Raw genomic sequence first — 20608 nt, forward strand, 5'->3', positions numbered from 1 at the left:
CCCGAACCAACAAAAAAAGTCCCACTAATTTTCCGTTTGCCAGATACTTCATAAATTAATCTCAGCCAACCAGTACAACAACATTACATGCAAATCTTGGCTTCTCAAATTAATTTTTGCCAAAACAAATTTTAATAAATGAAAAGCACCAGTTTGCTTTTGGTCTACAATTGTAGAACAAAAGCAGACTGGTGCTTTTCATTTATTATAATGTTGTTCTACCAAGAACCGACGGAAGATTCTGTCAATATGAACACAAAAATTTTCATAATTCATCATCCTCTGTCTTTATTTCTATGCTCTGCAAGCTGTTTCAGATCGTTCAAAAGCATGGGCAATATCTGACTTACACTAGCTTCTCTTGGAATGCTATTGCCACGACAACGCTACAAGCAACCAAAGATCACATTGCTTGTATTCTGAATCTCTGTGGCGTAATATATCGACAGTTGAAAACCTTTGCTTGAAAAGTGTGCAGATATACTAAACAGAAATGAAATATGACACATCAAATGAAAGCAGAGCTTGAAGTACTCTGAGGCTATAGATACTGCGATCGTGAATAGCTCAGTAGGCAGTTTCCTTGAAATTGAATGGGCGCATCTTAAAAGGACAATCACAGGAGCTGGAAAGAAGAACGTACGTGCAAGGAAGGTAACTGAGAAGAAACCATGAAAAACCGAAGAAACACTTCAGATGATCGGCCAATGAAGAAATTCAGTTTTACAGAAATGCAACTCACTTAGAAACGAAATAAATAGGAAATGCAGGGAAGCAAAGGTGAAATGCCTGCGTGGAAAAATGTGAAGAAATCGAAAAAGAGATGACTGTCACAAGGAATGACACTATACATCCAATGAGAATTTCACTGTTAAATTTGGAGAAGAGAGTGTTTAGGTGCTGAGAGTATGTTGAAGTCCTTTAGGACGTGGCAACTTGTCTGACGACATTATGGGAGAAAACATAGGAATCGACAGGAAAGATATAGGAATCCAATTTTAGAATCAGAATTTAAAAGAGATTTGGACGACTTAAGATCAAGTAAGGCAGAAGAGACAGATAACATTCTATTGCAATTCATATAATCATTGTGGGAAGTGGCTACAAAGTGACTATTCACGTTAATGTGTAATATGTATGACGCTGGCGATATTCCATTAGACTTTCGGAAAAATAGCATCCACATAATTCTGAAGATACCAACAGCCGACAAGCACGAGACTTACAGCACAACCAGCTTAACAGTTCATGTTTGCAAGTTGCCGACAAGAGTAAAATAAAGAAGAATGGAAAAGAAAATTGACGATCTGTTAGATGAAGGTCAGTTTGGCTATAGCAAAGGTAAAAGCACCAGAGTGGCAGTACTGATGTTGCGGTTGATTATGGAAGCAAGACTGAAGAAAAATCAAGAAACGTTCGTAGGATTTATCGATCTGGAAAAACATTCGACAATGTAATACGGTGCAACATGTTCAATATTCCGTAAAAAATAGGGTGAAACTACAGTGAAGTGCGGGTAATGTGCAGTGTGTACAAGAACCAACAGTGATTATTGACACTGGAAGACCAAGAACGAAAAGGTGAGATTAAAAACGATGTGAGGCAGAGATGTAGGTTTTCGCCCGTACTGTTCAATCTATACATCGAAGAAGCAATGAAGGAAATAAAAGAAAGGCTCAAGAATGGGATTAAAATTCAAGGTGAAAGAATATCAGTCAAAAGATTCGCTGATGATGTTGCCATCCTAGGTGGAAGTGAAGATGAGTTACAGGATCTGTTGAACAGAATAAATAGTTCTACCAGTATCAAACATAGGCCTTAATTTGTGGAAGAAATTTCTGGGAATGTACGTTTTGAGCACGGTTGTGAAAAATGGACTGTGGGAAAATCGGAGCAGAAGAGAATTGATGTATTTGCGATGCGGTGTTACAGAAGAATGTTAAAAATTAAGTGGGCTGATAAGATAAGGAACGAGAATGCTCTCCGCAGAATCGCCGAGGGAAGGAATATAAGGAAAACTGGCAAAAAGGATAGGATGACAGGACATCCGCTAAGGCATCAGGGAACAACTGCCACCGTACTACAGTGAGCCGTAGAGGGCAAAAAAAAAAAAAAAAAATAGGATATGTGCTGGTGTAAGAGACACTCATGGCAGGTTTTAAGATCCCAAATCATTTTGTTGCAACATATCTCTCTGATTTCACCAACAGAATGTGGGAGCAGAATCGCCTAGTTAAGGTTGGGCAGTGAAGATAAATTTCCCACTAGTCTGTTAACTGGTATGTCTCACGTAGGTTACATTAGGAAATTGTATATGAATATCAACAATGCGAGTTTAATGCTATCCTAAATTAGTGATGATTGGTATTAAACCATTGTCGAAGGCCAACTTTAGAAAAAATTGGAAAGTTCACAAGTTTGTGGTTCCGGGTGCGTCTTAAAATAAAACATGAAATTTTGTATTGACATTTGTGTGGGAACGCAAAAGTCACCAAAAATGATTGCCGCCAGAAGAGTGTAGGAACATTTTAGTACGAAAAGTGGTTACAAAGGGCAATTATTAATGCTTTAAATGGTTAATTATAGCTGGTTTGTACACATAAAGTAACAATGTGAGCAGTGTGTCTACTTCAATATTCGGATGTTTTAAACTTTGCGAATATTTTATCTCATACTGAATTGAATCGCGTGAGAATTTTTGAGAAATCAATGAAAATCTCTCTGTTAACGTGTACAGAATCCAGTACTTGAGCATTTGTGGATGGTTATAGGAGGGAGAGAAGAGGAACGCTAAGGAAAAAAGTTTCAAATGCTCCCATTGCATGTCTCAAAACAATCTAAATGCAAGAAGCATGTGAGTCTCTTAATGCTGTCTCTCACAAACACAGAAATTTACCATTTCTGCTATGTTAAAAAACCTTTCGCGAACAGCACGTAGTGCTGTTACTGCTCATCAGCACTCAGTTGAAGTATGTGTACGCTGCTCGTCCTATTTTCATTCGAAGAGAAGATGGCAGCGCATTTCGCTGATTGTCAGAAGTATACTGCCCAAAGCGGAACATATATTTGTAAAATTCATGTCATATGTGAGTCATATATGCAGGCAACAAATGCTTTGTGATACAGTTTGTTAGTAATGAAATCTGTGTCCTTCCTACGTGCGCTGTACTTACAACAACGAATATACAGAGTTTTTGCTGCAACAAGGTGTGTATTGCATAGAGCGGTTTACCAAACAGCTGTTTCTAGTAACAGAGCGAATAAAGAATTACTTGCTGCAGAACAAGCAGGTAATTAATAGTGCCGAAGAGGAGGAGGTGTTTCGAAGAGCAGATATTTTCCAGATCTGTAAGGAAGACTGAATGGAAACATTTGGAACACACATATCACTGCCATTTTAAAGAGTTCTTGGTGGCCCAGATGATAGCTATAATTCAGGGTTTCTACTGTGTTTCACAATCTGTCAAATTACGATGCACACTTTATAATCATGGACCTTGGCGGATGAGTGGAAGGAACGACTAATATAAATCTATGCCATTTTTCTATGATTGCACCAAACATGTATTCACTAAATGTGTCGTAGTAGGCTATTATAACAACATAAAACAACTCTGGTCTGCTCTCTAGCAAAAATGTGTCTTATACTAAAATCTTATATTTAAAGCCTGATGCCCTGAAAATGAGAAAAGATAACAGTTTAATTTAATTAACAAGAAATTCGTCTTGAGACAAAATAAAATACCTACAGCCGTCCTTAAGATTATATTTTATTTTGTTTCAACCAATTTCAACTCTTCAGTGCGTCATCTTCAGGCTGTTGCTGATGCGCTACGGGTTGATATGATCCCTATATACATCACATCAGTTGCCAGCATTACTGGAGAAGTAGATAGTCTTAAACTCAACTCAGTTGACAGTTGATAATTGGAGTGCTGACACGTAAGTTTCAGATTATCTGCGTATCCAGTAACACTGGCGACTGATGTGATATATAGAGGGATCATATCAACCCGTACCAAATCGGCGACAGCCTGAAGATGACACACTGAAAAGTTGAAACTGGTTGCAACAAAGAATAAATAAATAAATAAATAAAAGCGCTACGGGTTGATATGATCCCTATATACATCACATCAGTTGCCAGCATTACTGGAGAAGCAGATAGTCTTAAACTCAACTCAGTTGACAGTTGATAATTGGAGTGCTGACACGTAAGTTTCAGATTATCTGCGTATCCAGTAACACTGGTAACTGATGTGATATATAGAGGGATCATATCAACCCGTACCCAATCGGCGACAGCCTGAAGATGACACACTGAAAAGTTGAAACTGGTTGCAACAAAAAATAAATAAATAAATAAATAAAAGCATAAGGACCACTGTAGGTGTTTCATTTTGTCACAATAGTAAACGTTCCAGAGACCTCCTGCCAAAAGGATGCACATATAAGGAATTAGTCTTTCCTTACGAGCCTGTAACTGACGAATCCGGTATGTAGGGAAGATATTTTCCGCCAATTGAGACATTCAAAAGCTTGCTGACTGTTGACGCAACGATCAAAGAACAGGAATATCAGAGTGAACTAAGTGTGGACCTTCTTGAATGCAAGACAATAAGAGATTACTCCAGCTTATACACGTTATCCCAGGAGAAACGGTCAGTATTCAGGGATGTGTCGGGAACGATCATTCCAAGTAAAATGTTTCATCTTCAGTACTGTGAATCACACCTCTTCAACTGAAGAAGTGCTCATAGCTCTTCAGGCACGCATTTCACAGTCCATGTCACTAGCTTTTTTGGTTGGAATGATCCCATTCTTCCAGAGACAGCCTACACAGAAAACGAAACAATTGTTGCAGAAATGATGGAAAAAGAAGAAAGAAAAAAAGAAACTAAGAAGGAAAAAAATAAAAGGCGTTAGAAATGAACAGTGGGAGAAAAGACGTAAAGAAAAAACAATGGCATTCCAAATTAACTTGCTAAGTGTGGGAACTGAGAACTGGCATCGAGATCAATATTTTTCAACGAGACGCTGTACTACACTACACGCCTGGTTAACTTTGAGCTCATTGCTGCTGCGTACGTTGGACCAGTGGCCGTCAAACATTTTTGCCCAAGAGCCAATACTCACCTTGTGGTGCGGCACCTCGGGCTGCGTATGTACTGCTCTTACACTGGTATGCAAAACGCAACGATAAAAGTACTTTTAACATTTTGTGACAGTGGCAAGCAACACAGCTCTATGAAAATTGGACAATACGTAGAAAGAACTTCTACACTACAGTGCAGTACAGTCACTACAGAACAGTACAAATGGTAACTGAAAGAAATACGCAATGAGACGAACAGAAATAACACTTTCACTGCAAGACGATAATTATACTGAAGACACCGCAATCTATGATGGTACCCTGAACAATACAGAAAGTGAGACACGGTTCTTAACAGAGTGTGTGATCAGCACGTACGGCAATACATGCTCTGCAACGTGCTCTCGTGCTGACCACGGGGTTGGTAAGCAGTTCTTGTGGTAGGACATTTCATTCCTCCAACAGTGCTGTTGACAAGAGCTGGATGGTCGTTAGAGCATGTGGACGTGCTGCAGATCGTCCTCAAAGGACCTCACACATGATCGACGTGACTTGAGCCTGAGAAATGTCAGGTCATTCATTCCTCAAGAGCTCTTCCTTTGGCACTCTTAAATTTGGTCGCGTATTCTCATCCATAACAATAAAGTCAGGACCAAATGCTCCTCCTCTGGCACTCTTAAATTTGGTCGCGTATTCTCATCCATAAAAATAAAATCAGGACCAAATGCACCCCTGGAAAGATGCACGTGGTGAAGGCGTACAGTGTTGCATAATGTTGGCCGATAAGTGTACCGCGTTCAAAGACTTACGCTTCAGTACGTCTATGCATCCATAATTGCTGCTCAGGCAGCATCTCCTCTCATCCTAGAAGAAGGCGTGACCTCAATCGTCGTTGGTCCACCATCGCAAACGGTGTCGCCGATATCTGGATGTGAAAGGAACACAATGTGCTGTTCACCGGGCAAAGAGACCATGCCCCCATGCAGTCCCCGTGACACTGTGTAGCGTGAGGTTGCGTGCCGTGCAGTCCTGTTAAATGTGGTTGCAACTGCACCCGCTGTTTTTGTGTGGGGCCATCTTGTCTGTTGAACACTGTGTCTATCATCTACTGTTGTGTTTGTCTATGGTCGATCACTTTCTCTCTGTCGGACCCCAGAGTCTGTGATCCGGAACGCTCGCTATGCACGTGAAACAATGCTGTGAGAAATAACAACATTCGTCACACTTCGTCGATCTTGCAGATTCCTAATGATTCTTCCCCCTGTGAACTCATACAAATACTTGGTCCATGTTTTAATAAAGAACGAGAACACAGTAGTACCTGCTGATGGACACCAAATTTTTTTCCCATTCCTTCAACTCATGCCATCTTGCGGGGTAGCCCAATTTGGCACTACAGTCCCACTGACCAGCTTTCTGTGGACGACTGGGAGACCTTTGGAAACATTCTCTCGCACTTTTATTCATTTCCAGCGGGTTGTCACTATGTTATATTACTTTATTTATCTCGTCCTTAAGTTTTGCAGAGCGGTGTATTATCAGTTGGTAACCTACTTAAATTAGTAATTTATGATTGTCCTTTCACAAGCTGTGACATAGTCGTGAATTAAACAGGGACTCGAATATAGAAGAAATTTCCTTTATTTTAGTCTGTGGTCAAAAAATTTTTGCTAATGTATATGTGCTTTTCCCACATTTTGCTGCAGATGTGAATATTGTCATTATAGACCGAATCTGGTAGTCTGATGACAAAAAATTTGTGACCATAGACGTAAAGTAAAGGTAATTATGATCCTCCAATAGACTAGCTTTAACAATGGCGCGATCAGTTGGCCGCCGATCCCCAACTACTGATTGTTAAAATTCGTCGAAACACTTCGATTCGATTGTTCTCTGTTTCAGACTGCTTCCACCACAGCGACCCCAAATGAGGTGTTACATTGTCTGTGTGATCCGATAGTTAACTGACTTTTAACGGTAATTGCTCTTATATTTAAATTCATTATGTAGCATGAGACACAACCACAAATATTTACTGATTGTTTTGAGTGTCTTTTTTCTTTTTTGTCCCACTCACTGCGTTGTATTACAACAGCCAAATATTAATTTCACATTCCTCGCTAGGAGTATGTACCACATTTGTACATGACTGTCTGTATGACATATAGTTACAAATTCATGTTACTTCCGTGTTAAAATTTGTACCGTAACAGGTGCACAGTACGAGTCAAGCACGGCTTTTTGCTGTCGCTACTGGAAGAAAACAATAAAATACACCCCCTCTCACATCGTCTAATCCCTCAGCGGCCCCGAAAGCCCTCTGCCCCTGGGCAATGCGGATCAACTATCTAATGGCTGAATTCACTAAAGTCAATTAAAATTAAGCAAATCTTAAAATATTATCATTCCTGTATTTTTGTTTCTTTCTGAGCAGAACAATTTCACTTTTGAGAAGCTCTTAACTTTAGGTGACGTTTCCGAATTTGACTGCTAGTTGCTAAATGCACATTACCGAATTATTAAATATGGCTGACAACCGCATTAGCCAGTTCCCAATTTGTTACTCTCTAATATTCTCATGATACATAGTTCGGTTCTACGTATTATACTGTGTCAGCCATAGAGTGAGAACTCTTCTGGTTAGTCATAAGTCTTTGTGGTGCCTTCTAAGTCATTGTGAGAAAAAAAAGGTCCTGATAAACCGGTATCTAAGAGACTGTATTGCCTAATTTAGCGTCACAGTTCTGTATGGTACCGGTCCTAACCACATTCGTGTCCCAGTTTTAAATATAACGTAGGTTCGCAAAAGGAGGGCAACACCAATGATTGCGTTATTACCTGTTTCTCATTCAGAAATCAATTCTTTGACTCCGTGCAGGAAGAACAAGTTAAGCAATACTGAACACAGCGTCTGATTTCTGAAGCTCCTGTTAAAATTTTCTGTGTTGGTAAATAATTATGGTTCTCGGTATCAACCTTCTACAAAATATGATGTTCCTTAAGATTTATTTATACACTGTCATATTTAAAAGCGTATGTGTCATCTTCACAAGGCTTGGGTTTGTTCCTTTCGATCATTTATTTATCATGATGGTGTGTTTCAACATATTTACGGCACAAGAACAGGCCTTGAGTTTTGCCATTTGTATGCCATTGCTGTGTTGCTCTATTTTTTTTCATCCTGTAACATGATATCATTCTTTCTGTGTGTCGACTTTGATTTTTTTGCAGTCATTGCCAACGAAAAGCGATACCAGTCAAACAATGAAAGGTGTAATGACACTATTGTATAATTACATCAAGCAACACACTGAAGACTGCCGGCCGCTGTGGCCGAGCGGTTCTAGGCGCTTCAGTCGGGAACCGCGCTGCTGCTACGGTCGCAGGTTCGAATCCTGCCTCGGGCATGGATGTTTGTGATATCCTTATGTTAGTTAGGTTTAAGTAGTTCTAATTTCTAGGGGACTGATGACCTCAGATGTTAAGTCCCATAGTGCTTAGAGCCACTTGAACCACACTGAAGACTCAAAAATGGTTAAAGCATGCCCTGGCGTCAGGTCACAAGATCTGTAATACTAAGCCAGCTTGCTATATCTAACTCATCGAGAAATAGGGCGTTGAAATATGTTTGTGTATAAAAAAAAATAATAAAGGACAAAGCAATTCTGTGTCCTGAATAAGTCAAGAGTCCAAAACGCATGGCTACTTCTCTGATTTTCTTAATGCGTATTAATCTTACATGATGTAATATGTTTCCTTCCCTGTTTCGTTTATAAGGAAGTTGTAGATCACCCTCACAATACTATATACGTAGCCCATCGTAAATCTAATAACTTATTTCTCTCTGCATTATCATAGACATTCGTGAGATCGGAAGACACATAAAGCCACGTTCTTTAGTTTTTATACGTCTATTCATTTCTAATCACCAGCGAATGTTGCATTTAACTTATTCTGGAGCCAAAATTTATCTTCATTAACATACATCTTGTTGTTTAAAAATATGTTAGTGCCAGACCGGGATTCTGGCATACAGGTCATCGTCAGCCGCCTCTGGTTCAGCAGACAGTCAAATAAATGTGTACATATCGATGGCTGAACCAAAAGAACAGTCTATATACGTTACAGTAGAAAAGTAAGGTTACTTACATATTGTGTGCGTCTGTATCAAAAGACGTATGCGTCGAGCATGAAATCCCTATGATGTTAAAATTGATGTATATCTGGGATACACAGAAGCCTTGGATATTTAAAATCTGGTTTAAGCATGTCTTTGGGGTGACGATAAGGTGCGTTACTTGTTTCAAATTTGTGCTACACAAGCTATCGTGTGTACATGCTACAGTTGTCAAACACTAAACGGCTGCACTTCTTGTTAATATTGGACACTACAGTCCCGGGATGAAAACATGGAACCGCTCTTCAGACCAAAGAGTCTTATATTACGGCTGTTTTGTTATTTCTGAGCTCGTACCTAGATACATATTGACATGCACTCTCCATACACCGTATACTGAACGCCGCACTAGAAAAAGTAGTATATAAAGGTATAACATGTAAAGTATATGAAGTTAGAACTTATAAAGAGGTAAAACTGATGCTAACCGTGGCGAACAACACTTTGAGACAGGTATTGCATCAAAGTCTGCGTCAACCATGCAATGATGTCAACTCAGATCTGGATCTAAGGGAGAAATTACATACCTTGTCAAGTTTAGTCAGTTTTACACGCAGGAAAAAGGAGAAAACTCTAAAACACTGTTAAAATTCTGTATTACGTGTTATTTCGTAACTCGGATTGTTCACTAAGGACGTTGTCTAGATGTTTCGTCATAAGTATACATCTCTGTTCCTAATAGGAATCGATTCAATAACATTAACGTATATTTTAAACTACGTTTCGAAGTTTCTCCCGGTTTGCCTAACGTAAAACGTACCACAGTCTCTGCATATTATTTTATATATTCCGGCAATGTTATACGCTTGACTCTTATCTACGTTGTGTAAGCACATGGTCCTACAGTGATCTCTGTCTTGAAGACAATTTCCAACCTAGTTTTCTGAAAAAAATGTTTAACATTTTTGGAAATATGGTAGAAGTATGAACCAATTTTTTCTTTTGCTCACTCGCTTCTAATGTGGTCTGATTTACTTTTCCCTGTTCTTTCTGTTTCTTTGCGCATAGCCTCGTAACTAGTGTTCGGTCAAAGCCACTGTTAGATGCTACATTTTTCAGTGTATGTAATTTATTAATAATATTCTTCTCACATAAAGGATACCTGATGATCTTGTCAATCGCTGAGCGGAAATAAACTTCTTCATTGGACAGTGGAATTTTCAGTCAACTCTCTAAAACAATTTTTTTCTACAGAAGCTTCAAAGTTTAGTGCCTACTTTAAATATTTGAAGTATTACACTTAGATTCCAAAACGATTTGTCTGCATTTTAATTACAATTATGTGTAAGAAATATTTGAAGTATGGACTGTGCGAGCGACGGTGGCACACTCACAGCTGCCAATGTGGTCAAAGGGTACTTCTCCAATAGAGAATTGCACCTGATACGCTACTGGCAAGATGCTCTCATGGCAAGACACAAAATGCAAATGAGAGTTTGCATAGTACCATTTGGTTCAATTGTCCCAAAGAAAAAAGAAGAGACACAAAGATACTTTTAGGTGTTGTAGAAGCCGTTTCTCTATTCAGTATAGGATGAATGAGAAAAGTGAAAGTCCCAGCCTCCTTTATCACCCTCCTACAAGAACATCTTCTTCTACAGGGTGTATCATAATTAATGGAGTAAATGCATACAGCTGAAAGTACATGATACTAGAAGCAAAAGTCTCAGTAACCATAGGGTCAAAAATGCATTCCTTAAGAGCTACGAGCAATTTTTCATCTTCGATCATGTGAAACAAATCTGCTCTACTGCAAGTTGTTTGCTTTACATGTTTTGGGAAATGGTAGTATGGACCAAAATTAGAAGAAAACGTCCAGCAAACATGTGCTTTAAAACGCGTACCTTAAACGTTACGAGCACTTGATCATTAGAAGAGTTGTGTTTGAAAGTAGCGAAGATGAACAAGTGCTCAGAGCTCTTAAGGAATGCATTTCAGAGCACATGTTTACTCGACTTTTTTTCTTATTTTGCTCCATACTACCCGGTCCCAAAAAATGGAGAGCAAAGAACTCGCAGTAGATGAGATTTGTTTCACAGTATCGAAGATGAAAAATTGCTCGTAGCTCTTAAGGTATGCATTTCCGATCCTATGTTTACTGAGACATGTTTTGCTTCTAGTATCGTGTACTTTCAACTGTATGCGTTTACGGCATTAATTATGATACACCATGTATAGAGATCAATGACGGATCAAGCAGTCTACAAGACGCTGCCTGGAGAAGGAAAAATTGAAGAAAAATGCTACTCTGCTCTTGAAATTAGAAGAATTACAGGAGCAGGAAGAGTAAACGCTTGGTGCTGCTGAATTTTAGTGGGTATGTGTCTTGTAATGGCATTCATTTTTAGAATTCCGAGCCTCCCGATCGGGAAAACGGAATCCCTATAAGATCACTTTGTTGTCTATCACACAGTCTGTCTGTCTGTCTGTCGAACTGTTAAAAACCACGTTGTTCAGAAACGAGTAGACGTATCAAGTTCAAATTCTGTCACATATCAAGGCCTATTGTCCCTTGGAGGTGTAAAAATTTTAAGCTTCTAAGTCAATGCAATCAAAGATACGTCCATTTACGTCACATATTTTAATACACAAAAACTCAGTCACCAAACGTATTGGATACTTCCTATTGGCCTAGAATCACGAAATTTGGCAAAAAGCAAGGTTTCACACAAAAATAAATAACCAAAAAAGCCGAAAAATTATAATCCGTAATTATATCACACGAAAAAAATGTTTTTGTTATTTTTGAACCATCTGCCTGTCTGTTCGTCTGTTAAGATTTGTTTTTCTCTGGAGCTGATAGGTGTATCAAATTCAAATTTGTCACACACTAAGGTTTACGATGCCTTGGCCGTGTAACAAATTTCAGTTTTTCACACAATGCGATGAAAAGAATGGGCTATTTATCCAATATATTTTGAAATAAATTGCAGCTGTTTAAAAGAAAATGCCATTTTGCATGCTGCACATAGAAATTTTTATTTTGATTTATGCACCCAGACCCGTTTCGCCTTTATTACAATGCATCTTCAGTGGGTGTCCTGAAGTATTACATGATTTGTCCGTTATTACACACAGGTTATGGTTTCACATCTAGGTTATAGATTTAAAAACAGTTCCTTAACTTGTTTTTCTATGAAATGGAAAGGTACTTACAGGTAACTTCTAATCCATTGCATCTAAGCAAACTGCTTTTTCTCATCTGGCAACCAGATGCACGTCTTACAGTTCACTTTCAGTTCACTGTTTAAGTTATACATCACTGTAACTGCCATCTTTTTAATGCAAAGTTTCATTTGTTTTTCTGTTACCAGCATTTTCAGTTTTCTGCGTTGAACTGTTCTGTGAATGTGTGTGTGTGTGTGTGTGTGTGTGTGTGTGTGTGTGTGTGTGTGTGTGTGTTTGTGCGTTTATTTGTGTAGTAGAGGGGGAGAGAGTTTTTTTAATAAAATTATTATTTATTTTATTTTTATTACTATTTTTATTCAATTATTTATTCTTAATAATAATATTTATTATTATTTTTATTATTATTATGCTTCCCTATATATACCTATGAGAGGATGTGTAATCATTTATTGGGATTTCTGTCTGTTATAAGATCAATCAGTGTAAACAGAGAGTGGTTAGTCATATTTACTTGGTCATTTAGTAGTTGCTTCTTTGCGCCTTTGTTTTGTATATATAATAATTTTCCTGCAATGTTAGGAGATGTCTGTCATTACCTATTCTAATTATTTTCACATCATTTTCTATTGTAGTAGGTTTGTGGTTATTTTCTCTCAAATGTTCTGCAAAAGATGAGTGGTTCGTTCCTTATTTCCATGCTCTGATATGTTCTTTGTACCGGGTGTCAAATGTTCGGCTGGTTTGACCTATATACCTTCCATCACATGTCTTGCACTGTAGTTGGTATATTCCTGCTTTTTGTAGATATCTGTGTTTTTTGTTATTTTTAGAATGTGTCTTTGGAATGAATTGAGTGTTTTTAATGCTATGTTTATCCCATGTTTTTTGAAAATCTTTGTTATTTTATGTGTGAGTTTGTGCTTGTATGTCAGTGTGTACCATCTTGAATCTTCTTTCGTGTTTTCCTGTATTCTTTGTGTCGTTATTGTTCTTCTACTGTTTGTGCCTGTTTGTGTAGTGTTTTGTTGTATTGTTGTTTGTGGGTGTTAATCTACTGTGTTCACTGACTGTATCTGATTCTTAATTTTTTTGTTTAATTTGGTGACTAGATCTCGATTGTACCCATTGTTTTTTGCTGTTTGTGTGATGATGTCTAGTTCTTCCTGGTAATTTTCTGTGCTGAGTGGTACTGTGTTGGGTCTACGAAGCACGTATCTGAGTGCTATTTTGAAACTCGCAAACTCATTCACCAAAACTTACACAGTACTTCCCATTGGCCTATAATAATGGAATTGAACACCAAGCAAGGTTTCACAATACAAGTAAAAGGCGAAATTTGTAATTATGTCACACGGATCTAACATTTTTGGTCATATATTATCCGTCTGTGTGCCCATCGTTTAGTTCTCCTTTTTCTCTGGAACAAGTGGGCTTATCAAGCTCAAATTTGTGTCACGTGCTAATGTCTTCGGTCCGTTGGTGGTGTAAAAAATATAAACTTCTAAAGTAATACAGTCAAAGGATTCGGTCATTTATGCCACATATTTTGACACTCGCAAACTTACTCATCAGAACGTATAAGATATTTCCTCTTGACCTAGAGTCATGAAATGCGGCAGTAAGCATGGTTTAACAATACAGCTAAAGAAAAAAATCTCAAACATGTTAGACTGTAATTACTTCACGTAAAAGATATCTTTTCTCCACAAGAGTAAACATTGCATTCACCATCCAAAGAAAGGACAATAACGGACATTACTGAATGCAAACATACAAAGTAAGGTTTAGTCATGCCTTAGTAAGTAAATAAAAATGTTTTATTAAGTCTTCTCTCTATACTTATATAAACTGAAGTCCCCTGCTCGCTGTTTTATTTTTTTTTATTTTTTTATTTTTTGTATGTCCCCGGTAGTCTGAGGAACTACTGTAGACATTCTGATACGGTCTTGGAATACCCAGAACCAATATATTGCCAATATCGATATCAATAACAGGAAAATTAGTCGAGATTCTCGGTTCCCAGTAAGGGTGAACTACAGATATACATTTTTAAGTTTCTACGGAATCCTCCGTGTGCAAGTCCTACTAGCGCTTGGCAAATTTTTTACCAAAATTTTAAAATCTACTTTCCTCTAAGTTTGTTTTTCTAAGTTCAGTACCAAATTCATATTCTAAGCATTAGCTAAGCGCAATTTTTTGCAAGAAGGACTCTTGAGAAATTTTCATACTTCTACGCATTAATATGATGGAAATTACAGATTAATTATTTTATTATGATATTTATGTACCGATAAGTATAGAATATTCAGATTTGAAACATGAAAAAATGCTCATAGTAATTCAATAACATTTCTTATAAAATGAATGCATAGAGCTGTTGATTGTTGTTGTTGGTTTGGGGGATTAAAGGGACCAGACTGCTACGGTCATCCGTCCCTTGTTCCGAACTTAAAAACACTCACTGGTGAACTGCGTCTTATGAATACATTTGAAAAATATGTAATGTAATATTTGAGATCTGAGTACCAAATGCTGATTTCAAAAACTCCGCTAAAATCATATTAGAAACTGTAAATTCAAAAAAGAATGAAGTTCTTTACTTCAAAGCTTGAGTATTGATACACCTGTATGTGATACAAATGATTCGTTTCAAATCGACAAAGTAGAAGAAAAATTAAATTTTTGGGTGGAGTCTCACCTCAGGATGCAACTGTAAATAATGAGGCTTCATACGATTCATTAAATGAATTAAATTTTCATCCTTCCTCGTGTTTATCAGTAGCTAATTTCAACGCACCCCCTAGAGTTCTTTATCGCTCAGCAAATATTGGTATTCGTAGCGTAATGAAGTGCGTATTGAAACTTAACTTACCATCTAAAATTAGACAGTTGGCTTGAAAAATGTGAAAATTTCTCAAAAAATCCTAGTCTTGATACACGTGGAATGAAAACAAGGCAACATACGAACACATCGGAGAATGCTTCGACGCCCAGATCAATAGCTGTAGAATTGAAGTACCATGATTGTGAGCACGTAAACCTACGTTTAAACTCGGCATCTACGGTAGAACTGCTGAGAAAACGTCGCATAAACTGTTGATGTCAAAGCAACGAAACATAACATTGGTAGAACGTCGTTTCAAAAAGCCCACTGTGTTTATGACAGGGGTAACGAAGGGAGCGTTGTGGCGAAAGACACCAGACGGCTGCTCAAATTAGCACAAGCCATGCGGTTATTGGTGGTCGATTTCGCGCTGGATATTGGATTGTCACTTCCGGGTGGGGTTGCCCTATTTAGTTGAGAGGTGGCGACCGGTGCGTTTGACAGCAGCAACGTAACAGTTTATCGACTCTTCTCTGTTCGGAGTAGCGTGTATATGACATCCGAGTACTGAGTATCCGTAAATAAGCAGTAATTCAGGAATCAAAAACAGCTTGCAGCTGCAAATCGGTGAGCCATAAGTGATGCAACTGCACGTACTGTGCGGTACTACCCACACGTTTCAAAGCCATCTGTGTTCATTTCGAATAACTGCAGTGCTTCTGGTGCGGGAATTAATCAGTCCGGATATCATACAGGGCAACAACTCTCAACAGCTAATTTAGTGACCACTCGTGACTTTGTTGTATGTTGGGTATCGGCTTGTACAGTGTGTAGCTAATATAAGTTCGCCATAATAATTTGGAGCAAATTTTTCATGACCTAAATAAGACCCACGAAGAGAGATATTGGAAAAGAAATAAAATGTGCATCTGCAAAGAACAAATAAAATGGTGTGTTTGGAGGTAATTTGGTCGAGAATTTTATTAAAAACTGTAACGCTGAGAGTAACGTTGAAACATCTGCCGGCACTTGTGTTGCCTCTCGCGATCTGCGGACAACGGTCATTTAGTGGTATTGCTGTCGCTGCGCCAGAGCAAATGGATATCTTTCGGCATAGTTACAGGGGAACATGAGCAACACAAAAAACCACCGACGTTCAAATTGGCAAATCACTTAGCCTCAATACATTATACGTACGTGGGAAATACACATAAATCACAGAAGCGGGTCATTTCATCGGGGAGAAACTAAAATTTGGACCAAACTATATCATAGTCCGTCTTTTACGTTTTTCTTTGTTTAACTAAATGCTACATAAAGACTTACTGGAGCATATCGATTACATTTTATCCGCAACACATCATGGAGCTGTTGCAAGGATAACTACGAGCTAGTTCATGTGGAATGGCGATGTCCATGAACAGGTGCACAGGTTGCCAGTAACAGTAAATACCTCTGTGGTTTCTGGGAGTCAGAAAAGCATCAACCGCTAACCTTTCCAGACGTGCTGGTTGTGAGGAATGGTGAGAACGTACGCAACTGCATCTAGCGGATTCGAAACATACGGAGTGACGCATCCACATTCAAACCATCTTCCGAACCAGGAAAGGTGAATGATTAGTACTCTCATAGTGCTTGTGAGACGAATGCTCATCTCTGAGTCGCAGCATCTCAGAGGTAGTCTGCAACACCTGGAGTGCATTCTGAGAAATAATGAATACGCCACCAGAGACATAAGAAGCATCATGTAATCTGATAGCAACGTCAGTACCACGCACCCCAAAGATGGTCAGATTCGACCATATACAGGGTGTCCCATTTATCTTGACCACCCTAAATAACTGTTTGTCCAGATGCAAATCACAAAATGTTTCAAGCAAATGTTCTTTAGCCGTCAGAGAGACAGCAATCAGCATGATTGCCTTCGTTGTAGCTTTGTTTGTTACAAAGACATGAACAGCGGCGTGACTTTTTTAAAAGGCACCCCATATTTTTTATTCGGTAATTCATTTCCCCTCCAAAGACCTATTCAAAAATGTATCATAGTGTACTATTCACTGAAACACTGCGTTATTGATTACTTTGACTTTGAGCCCGGGATCACAAACTTGTCCACTTGCTGGAGTTGTCAGAAAGCAAATGAAAACCAAGTAGAAACATAACACAAAATTGACTTTGACTCTCCTTTACCATTGCCTAGGAGTAGAACATTCAAAGGTGCTCAAAGTGGTGACCGGGGACACCGATATACTGGTGCACTCGTTGCATGAAAGAATTAGTTACTGCTTCCATTGTTGCCTGCTGAAGATAATTACAAGCAAGCACGATACGTTCCTGCATGTCCTCTGGAGTTGTTGGAATTTCGCGATAGACAACGTATTTAATTTATCCCCAAAGAAAAAATCCCAGAGGATTTAAATCAGGAGACCTAGTAGGCCAAGTAACTGTCCCTCCTCGACCAAGCCATCTGGCAGGATACCTTCGGTTCAGAACACGACGTGAGCGCAAGGAATTCTGTGATGGATATCCATCATGTTGATACCACAAAAGCATTTTGGTTCTTCACGACACTTCATCCAGGAGAGGAGGAAGAATTCTTCTAAGGAAGTTGGCATACTCTGTGCCGTTTAGACTACCATTGATGAAATAAGGGCCAATTTAGTGTAGTACCAAGCATCCCACACCAGACGTTAACTCCCCATTGACGCTGATGTTACATCTGTCTAAGCCATCGTGGTTTGTCACTGGACCTATAATGCCTGTCCCTTGTATTTATCTGTCGTTTGTTTGAGAAGGAACATTCATTTGTAAATAGAGGATTGGAGAAAAAGTTCGGGTTGGCGAGAAATTTGCTGCTGTGCCCACTGACAGAGCTGTAAACGATTGTGGAAATCATTCCCATGCAATTCTTGATGTAGGTGTACATGGTAAGGATTGAACCGGTGCCATGTAAGAATACGATGTACACTGGTTTTAGGAGTGCCAGTCTCGTGTTCAAGCAGTCGTATGGCCACATGTGGAGTCATAGCAACGGAAGCGAGAACAATACGTATAATTTTAATTAATTTGTGTTTATACTGGTTGCTGGTGAGGAGGAAATTTAGTTATTAATATTTTATTAATGGTCTCATTCATAAGCAGCCATATCACAGTCATCACAGTCGCTCAAGAAAGTTATAATTTAGCTTTACTTGTTTAATCAAAATCGGACGCTGACTCTCCTTGTCTACTGTCTCGATGGTTCGAAGAGATCTGAAATCCTGTCTAAATAAAATGAATGTCTTGGTCTTCTTGCGTTGCGTAGTCAGTCGGGAAACCTCAGATCAAGCGGAAAGTTTTCTTTGATAGCGTTTAATCATCCGATGAAATAATGGAACTCTTGGATCTAATAATTGCAGGTTCGTTTCCAATTCATCGGAAGTTCCCTTCTGATCACCAACGAAACGACACCTCCGTGCAAATTTCCAATTAGAGAATACATATATAATGAAATTCGGCACGGAGAAAATCCTAGAAGTCCTCTCAACACACACCAGAGATAATATTACAAAGAGTAATTATGTGCTCATGGAATAGTAATAGTACTGTACTACATTTCGCATCGATTCTGCGAGTATGTAGATGGTCAAGTAGAAAACGTAATTCACTCATAGAATTGTGCAGCGATAATTAGTAGAATATAAAGAGATATTACATACGGTAACTTCGGCAGCTTCGTCTGTGCGAGTGCGACGACGATTGCGTTGTCGAGGGGTGAAACTTCCTGTTTCATGAAGCGTTGTAAGAATACGAAAAAACATCCATCGGGAAGGTGGGTTCTTGTCAGGATATCGCTCTCTGTAAAGTTCCGCTGCCTGCGTAGCGTTTCCCCTACCTTCAGCAGAAACAACAACAACAATACAAGAAACGTTATGTCGATACAATTTGTAGGAAGGACAGCCTTTACTGCAGGGACAACAGTATTTAAAGGGACTACACTACTATACCAAATGTACTCGCACATAAGAAAACAGTATTTCAGTTACTGTTCTACTAACTTACATTAGCCGGCCGCCTGTGGCCGAGCGGTTCTAGGCGCTTCACTCCGGACTCGCGCTGCTCCTACGGTTGCAGGCTCGAATTCTGCCTCGGGCTTGGATGTGTGTGATGTCCTTAGTTTAGTTAGGTTCTAAGTCTAGGGGACTGATGACCTCAGAAGTTAAGTCATATAGTGCTTAGAGCCACTTGAACCATTTTTTTACTTAGCATTTCTACCTTCTTTTTCTTGCTGTATATTCTACCCACACAACTCTTCAACTGACGATGGTTGACGGAATTACGGGTGGGCATTCTACTTATGTTTACCTTTGTTCTCTGTCAACGTCAGCACGTGGATGTGTTCCATTACCCGAGTACCTGCACTAAGCGCTGGGAGCGTCAACGTCAGTGTTGTGTTATGTAATTAATAACGTTGTGTTTCAGTGAATGGTATGCTGTGATACATTCTTGAATAGATCTTTAGGAGAGGAAATGAATTACCGAATAAAAAAATATAGGGTGCCATTTAAAAAAGTCATGCCGCTGTTCATATCTTCGCAAAAAACAAAGCTGCAACAAAGGCAATTATGCTGACTGATGTCTCCCTGACGGTTAAAGAACATTTTCTTGAAACATTTTGTAATTTTCATCTGGACAAACAGTTACTTAGTGTGGTCAAGATAAATGGGACACCCTGTATTACGCGAACACGGAGTAAAAACTATGCGCAAACAAGCCAAGAAGATCAGAGATAACCTCAGATTGGCGGAGGACAAACAGGACCCATTCACAGTTTTGAGAGTATACCGATCGGACGAACTATCAGTACCGGTATCATCGAACGTAAATGGCTTTGCAGTTTCGGACAATGGAGAAATCGATAGTGGCGGAGACACAAAAGTTCATTCTTTCGAGAAGAACTACCACACCCGATTGTTCAGAAAATATGTCGAAATTTCACCAGCACGATAATAGTTTCAACAACAACAAAATCGCCATACAGTTATCGCCTGAATTCCCCCTCTGCGTCGAACGGGCATGGCAGGTAACTAGAAAAGAACTACAGAAGCCAGGGGAAATAGGCTTTGCCTTAGACTGCAATTAAGTAGTCTAATTTTAATTTTTCCACTATCGGTTTACGGTTTGCCAGCCTCATTATGAGATGTATACATAACAAAATTGCCAAGTACGACTAGGACTCGCGAACTGATGTTTCACCCATCCTGGGAATCATGGATCTTAACGACTTTTGCCAGTTATTGATATCGATGATGGCAAGATATTGATCCCAGGTATTCAAAGATTGTATCAAAATCTCTACAGTAGCTTCTCAGACTACTCTGGATATTCAAAAAGAAGCGAGGAG

This window comes from Schistocerca piceifrons, chromosome 1 (assembly GCF_021461385.2).
Source record: "Schistocerca piceifrons isolate TAMUIC-IGC-003096 chromosome 1, iqSchPice1.1, whole genome shotgun sequence".
In the NCBI taxonomy this organism is placed as follows: domain Eukaryota; kingdom Metazoa; phylum Arthropoda; class Insecta; order Orthoptera; family Acrididae; genus Schistocerca; species Schistocerca piceifrons.